Here is a 7,370-nt window from a genome sequence, read left to right as displayed (position 1 = left end):
ATGAGATCACCATGTCGCGCACATAAGGTTGTGATGCATGTGCTTGGTTTACCCTTATCAGACGGGTGCTCATGATGGGTATACTGGGCTTCGTATATTTTCCCCCAGTGTCACTTTGATGGCATGCACTGCTCTCTCACTCAATAATAATAATAATGAGAAATGGTCGTAGTAGTAGTAGTAGTAGTAGTAGTAGTAGTAGTAGTAGTAGTAGTAGTAGTAGTAGTAGTAGTAGTAGAAGAAAGAAGAAGAACGAGGAGGAGGAGAACGCCGACGACGATGACGATGATGATGATGATAAGCACGAGGCAGTGGCTCCCATGGCTTTTGATCTGAACTGATTGGAAGTGCTATCATGTACAAGATTTGTCTTGGTATTAAAGATGGGCTACAATAAATATTTTGCTGAAATACCACAGATTTGCTTGTCAGTTGTTTTACCTTAAGCAATTGAGCATGTCCCTTGGCTGACCATATGAGCATCTCTGATCACGAGGAAAAGTAGCAGGGGAGCATCAAAGCCATGACTTGTGAAGAATTCTCTGAGTTTCAATAATTCATCTCGGGAAACATAGGTATTTCATTCGTCATCCTTAAACATGCCTTATCTAGGGAACTTTTGAGTGGGACGGGCTACTCGATCTGAAGAAAATTCTAATCGGGCCCCACCTGCAAAGTATGCGCTGTTTATCTTGATATGAGATCACCATATCGCGCAGATGTGGTTGTGATGCATGTGCCTGGTGCACCCTTATCAGACGTGTATGTTGGATTTCGTATATTTGAACCCCAGTGTCACTTTGATGGCATGCGCTGCTCTCTCAATGACTACTACTACTACTACTACTACTACTACTACTACTACTACTGCTGCTGCTGCTGCTGCTGCTGCTACTACCACTACTACTGCTGCTGCTACTACCACCACCACTACTACTACTACTACTACTACTACTACTACTACTACTACTACTACTACTACGAATAATAATAATAACAATAATAATAATAATAATAATAATAATAATAATAATAATAATAATAGTAATAATAATAACAACATCGAAAAATACCTTAGAAATGAGAACCCAGGTTCGAAAATACCCCAAGACACCTGATGGAGACTGGAGGGTATATCATCCGAAATTTGTGTTAACAACAAACAAGATAAGGACAAAATCCATCAAAATGTAAATAAGGTAAATAATGTACATAATTCCTCATCTCTTAAATATAGAACTGAACAACAACAACAACAACAACAACAACAACAACAACAACAACAACAACAGCAATAATAATAATAATAATAATAATAATAATGATGATGATGATGATGATGATGATGATGATGATGATGATGATGATGATGATGATGATGATGATGATGATAATGATTGTGATGATGATAATAATAATAACAGCAATAGAGATAGCCTATCACTGTTTTTGTTTGGAATTTGTATTATATCCCTACACAGATACCACAGAAAATGACATCGGGGTACACCTTGAGAAGCGGAGGAAAATAAAATCCTCTGTTATATATGGATAACTTAAAGATCTTTGGAAAGGCCGAACGTAAAATAAATGGTCGAGTTTCAACAGTGCAGATATTCAGTAAGGATATCGGAATGGAGTTTGGGAGTATACAAAGAGGCAAAGTAGTTTCGTCTGGTGGAATAGAGCCACCCAACGATGAGAAAATCAAGGATACTGAGACTAATGGATATAAATATCTGGGGATTTTAGAGCACGACAAAATCAAGAAAAGTGAAATGAAGGAAAGCATTAGGTAAGAATATCTCAGAAGAACCAAATTAATTGTGGGAAGTAGACTCAATGGAAAAACAAACTCAGAGCAATGAACATGTCAACTGTTTCTTTAATGCGATACAATGCAGGTGTTCTTAGGTGAACAAAGAACGAGTTTGAGGTAATGGAAAGAAAAACTAGAAAAATGATGACAGTTAATAAGGAAATGCACCACAAAAGCTATACTGACAGACTGTATGTGCCAAGAAATAGAGGTGGAAGAGGTCTCATAGGATGCAAGACCTGTGTTGTCAACGAAAAGAACAGCCTGAGATGGTACATCAAAGAGCAGAGTGAATCCTTGTATGACGCTGTTAGAATTAACAATATAATACCTACCGAAAATGCGATGCATCCACAAACATTTAAGAAACAAGATGAAGAAAGAGTAAACAACTGGAAAATGAGATCATTGCATGGGCAATACCGCAGAGAAATCGAAGGAAAAGAGAAGGTCAACACATGGAGATGGCTAAGAAAAATGTGATCTGAAAGGATGCACTGAGGCATTCATATGCAGCACCCCGAAGCAAGCTCTGAGATATAATTACACCAAGTCAGAAATAGATAAGTGTATCGAATCGCCTTTTTGTACGATGTGTGGCAGTGGAAACGAAACAATCTTACAAATTGTAAGTGAGTGTAGAAAGCTGACCCAAAAGTACTACAAAAGGTGGCACTATAATGTGGCTAATTTCGTTCACTGGAAGCTATGTAAAAAGTACGGCTTAAACAGAGCATGAAAATGGCACGAACATGAATCAGAAGGAGTCGCTGAGAACGACGAACATAAGATATTGTTGGATTGAGGACAAGAGACCAGCTATTTGTTGTGGCAGATAATGGAAAAAGGAAACCAAGATCATAGATATTGCAATACCTGGAGATGCAGGCATAAGTGACAAGAAATAGAAAAGATTGAAAAGTACAGACAGCTAAAAGATGATATTGCAATAATGTGGACTATGAGGAGAGTGTCTATCATTCCAGTAGTTGTAGGAGCACCCGGAGCACTAACAACCAAGTACAAGAAATATGTCAAAGAAATCGGAATTGACATGCGAGCAGAGCAAGCCCAAAAAACTGCTCTGCTGCGGACAACTAGAATTTTGAGATTGGTATATGTGTGTTGAATGTCTCCCACGATAATTATCAACCAAATATCAAAAGCTTATAATGTGCGGGAAAAAAAACCTTTGGGATCTCTGACGGCAGGCTGCTGACCACTCTCACAAATCTACCAGAACAAGCCGGATTGAACTTTCTGAGAAGTAAAACAACAACAACAACAACAACGACGACGACGACGACGACAACAACAACAACAACAACAACAACAACAACAACAGCAACAACAACAACAACAACAACAATAATGATAATAATAATAATAATAATAATAATAATAATAATAATAATAATAATAATAAAAATAAAAATTATCCTTTCTACTATTGCCACAAGGCCTGAAATAAAGGGCACAAGGCCTGAAATAAAGGGCACAAGGCCTGAAATAAGGGTCAAGGGGCTAGTTGAATACATCGACACCAGTGCTCAATTAGTACTTATTTCATCAACCCCGAAATAATGAAAGGCAAAGTTGACATCGTCGGAATTTCAACTAAGAACATGACGACGGGCGAAATACCGTTAAGCATTTCGTCCAACGTGCTAACAATTCTGCCGGTTCGCCGCCTTAATAACAACAACGACAGCATCAACAAATAACAACAACAGCAACAAAAATAGCTATAATTATTTTAAATGTTGGCTCAAGACCAACACTTTAAAGGTGTTTTTTTTGGTACCATCGACTTTGTTACTTGACTGGTACATTATATTATCGATCTCGAAATGACGTTGTCATCTGGCAGGAAATGGACACAGAAGATAATGAGCCGGAAGAAACATTCTAAAGTATTCTTCCAACAGTCTAAAGAAGCATTGTAAAACTCAGAGTAAAGTCAAAATGAATGAAGAGTACCACATAGCTTGCATAAATCGATACATGACGTTTCCCTTGAATTACATCACTAATTACCTAGAGATAATCATAACGAATTAAATTATGCATTCATTTTATACTTTTAGCGAAGACCTTTTTTTTTTCTTTTGGGTTCGATAAAATATATTCCCAATAAAAACTTAAGTCGAAGTAATAGACCGTTCTATCTGTTCACCCAAAATTATGGCCGTTTACCTATGCAATAAAACGAACATATATGTAACAGGGTTAGTAAATATAACGCTGAGCTCTAGGTGGCTCAAACGGACATTAGGCTTTTGATTCTCTGCTCAAGTAATATCCTTTCAATTCTAACAGTAATTCCATTGATTACAAATGTTCTTAACTTCATTGTCTTCGTTACAGATTGATTGTCTTGTGGCGAGTTACAAATTAATAATACAGTAATATATAGACTGAAGTGTATTGTTGTTTAGTCCAAGATCAATGCTGGTCAAGATGTCTGACGATCAAATGTGTTTAATTCGTGACGTATTGTGTCTAGTGTTACATTATCCAGTATGTATTTCCATTTTAAAAGTAGTAGAATGTATGATCCGAAAGATATTTGGCAGCTCTTTCGATTAGACCTTGTGTGCTTCGAATTGATAAGTTGAAAGTAGTGGAATGATGGATTAAATGCTTCCTGTACTTAATTCACCAGTACATTTGTTGTTCCAATCTTTCCAGTTTTAAACGTCTTTATGAAGATAACATACTTTTTGAACATAACTTTACAAACAACAGGAACAATTTCATTGGAATTGTCAACCAACATTAAATACAAAATATGGTATTTTACGATATATGCTAAAATTGAAAGCGTGATAAACAAAAATATCGCATATTTCTAGGTTCCGAATGAGATATCTATATCAGGATGAGTAAGATGCGAAAATTAAGAAAACGTGTTCAAGTTGGTAACGCATTTCATCATTCATGCAAGGTTTGTAATTTCCAGAGGAGTAAAAAATAATGTGATTGTACTTCGCTGATAAAAACAATAAAGAAAAATATTTGCTATGAACTCCAACATTTCAATATTTCTTTCTTTCCAACTACTTAACAATCTAATAGATTGTCTTCACACGTCTTCGAATGACCAGCATAGCAAAAGGTTGCAAAAGAAGACAAAGATAAAAAAAAATAATACTGGATAAAATATATACTTGATACGGAAATTTACGTAAAGGTTATCGAAAAAGAAAAAAATGTTTTCTAGTCGATCACTCTTTCAACTAAAATATCTCAGAGTGAAGAAAAGGTATCGGCACCTGCAATGACTTACATTATTGTTTACTTTTTTTCACCACTTCTGTTATTATGTTCGATTTTTTGTTCATTTCTTCCTCCATGATATTCAAAGTGACAAATGTCATTTTGGAAGAGAAATTATTGTTTGTTTTTCTTTTCGTTTATATTATTCGAGTACGTAAATGACATCACCGCTGAGGTTTATTGTACAGTTATCTACAAAAGATCACAATAAATGTATTCAACCTCAATGAACATAAAATATCACACTCGAAAATTGCAATCCAGTTTTGATCATATAAAACGTATTAATAAAAAAAAATTTATATAACAGCATGTAGAATAATATAATGTACAAAATATCTTAGTATTTTCAAGAGTTCTTTGTTTTTTGTTTGTTTGTTACAGAGGGATATTACGTTCAGTATTCTTGTAAGGGATCTGAAATTGAGCAGCATATTATTTTTCCGTGCTAAAATCAGTTTACATTTATTCAACTTTTGACGTTCAACTAACTCGGAAATATAGAGTTGACATCAATTTACCTCTATCATGCGGGACAGTTGTGTTGGATTTTTAGCAACCACCACATTCTTCTCATGCTTCTAAAAAGTTAGATTTATACATATTCTGTCCTACATAAAGTAACAGTGGTATCCAAGTGAAACAGACATGTTATTTGGGCTTTTGTATCATATCCCAGACTCATAAAAGAAAATAAAGCTAACCAAATAGTCATTAATCACATATTTTCTACTGCTGCCTACAGCAGTAACCAATATTTCTAAAAAATTCTAAACAGAATTTCTAAAAATGGTTTAGTAGGGTAAAGAATTACAGACTCTGATGTAAATCCTAAATTATTAAGCAGTTTCCCTGTGTCCCTTACAACAATTAATAATAGTAATAATTCTATTAATAACGTTCTAAACTGCAGATGAACTTATAATCGGTTTCCACGAGTACTGTAAAATCTTTTGTAATTGTTTTATTAATAGTCGGAATATTAAAAGCAAAATTGATTACGGACTGACCTGAACTCAGAATGTTGATGGACGTAATTAAATACCAAAAACGTATCTATCAACAATCTACGCTTTATATCAGTTAACTATTTTTTTTCTTTTTACATTAGCATTAGAAACAATTCTTATAGTATCTAGTAAAGGCCGTAACAACGACAGATTTATACGAAAAATGTTTGTGCGACCTTCAGCTTTATTTTATTTTGTTCTCGCCAAGACCACAAATAAATAAAATAAACATAGACAGAACAGAAAACCTGATCGCTAGTCTTTATCATCCTTCTCTACACACTAGTGTCAAGTAATAATTTCTTGAAGAAAAACATTTGATATATTTAAGGAATTTTAATAAAATATGTTGATATTCAAGAACTTCCGGAAACAAATAATTACATCAAGAAATCTTGACAAAACTCTCCCTAACCTACATAGCTGTACTATTAACCACAGGTGCATACTAATTTCGAATGATATTCTTCTTTAAACTTCTATCGACAATATTCATTTATACCTCAGCCAGAAATGTACTACGTCCATGATCAATGACATCAGCATCTTCTATCAATGTATAAGGCAGTTGATGTGCTCCAATAGCAGGAAGACACTATTGCTACATATATCAAAGAAATCATTTTACACTTCTCATCATAACTCAAATTTAAGACAATTAATTCCTAAGCTATGCAATATATAATGAACTATGACGAAAGCAAACGTGTACTCGCTGAGAACGATATAACAACTACTAAACGTATTATACAAGGCCAGAAACACTTTACTCTTAATCATTTCGTAACACTTGATAGCATTTACTGAAGAAGGATCTGATTAGAGTTCCGATTTCTCTGGGACGGTTCTGATGCTATGCAATGCAATATCCTACATCATACGTGTGGGAAAAACAATCAGCTGAGTAGTAGATACTCACTCACTCACTCACTCTAACAGATGCTTCCATCGTCGTCTGCTTATGACATCACTTTGCAATTACATTGTTCCTAGTTCGATCTCATTATGCGGCATCGCAGGTACACTTAAAAGCCAGAAAGGGAATTTTGTTGGATGGAAACTGAGCGGAAAGCTGCTGCATTGCTCACACATACACACTCGCGCGTACACACTTTCTTTCTCTCTCATACACACACATACACTCACACACGCACTCGCATGCGCACGCTCACACACACACACAACACACACACAATGAGATCAAGAAGCGTTGTGCATGTATATATATATATATATATATATATATATATATATATATATAT

At 35.0% G+C, this 7,370-nt stretch overlaps 1 protein-coding gene across 5 annotated transcripts in view; it reads right to left on the bottom strand.

The window, feature by feature from the left end:
- LOC106876842 (LIM/homeobox protein Lhx9) overlaps window positions 1-7,370 on the bottom strand; it is a 253,651-nt gene that overhangs the window by 149,703 nt on the left and 96,578 nt on the right. The window contains exon 2 of one of the 5 annotated variants that reach the window (XM_052969744.1): window positions 5,109-5,290. The exons of the other annotated variants lie outside the window; for them this stretch is intronic. The gene's annotated coding sequence lies outside the window, so the exon portion shown is untranslated. The remainder of the gene's footprint in view (window positions 1-5,108; window positions 5,291-7,370) is intronic. 5 annotated transcript variants of the gene reach the window in all.

Source organism: Octopus bimaculoides, chromosome 1 (assembly GCF_001194135.2).
Source record: "Octopus bimaculoides isolate UCB-OBI-ISO-001 chromosome 1, ASM119413v2, whole genome shotgun sequence".
Lineage (NCBI taxonomy): Eukaryota > Metazoa > Mollusca > Cephalopoda > Octopoda > Octopodidae > Octopus > Octopus bimaculoides.
This window is presented reverse-complemented; position numbering and strand designations above follow the sequence as displayed.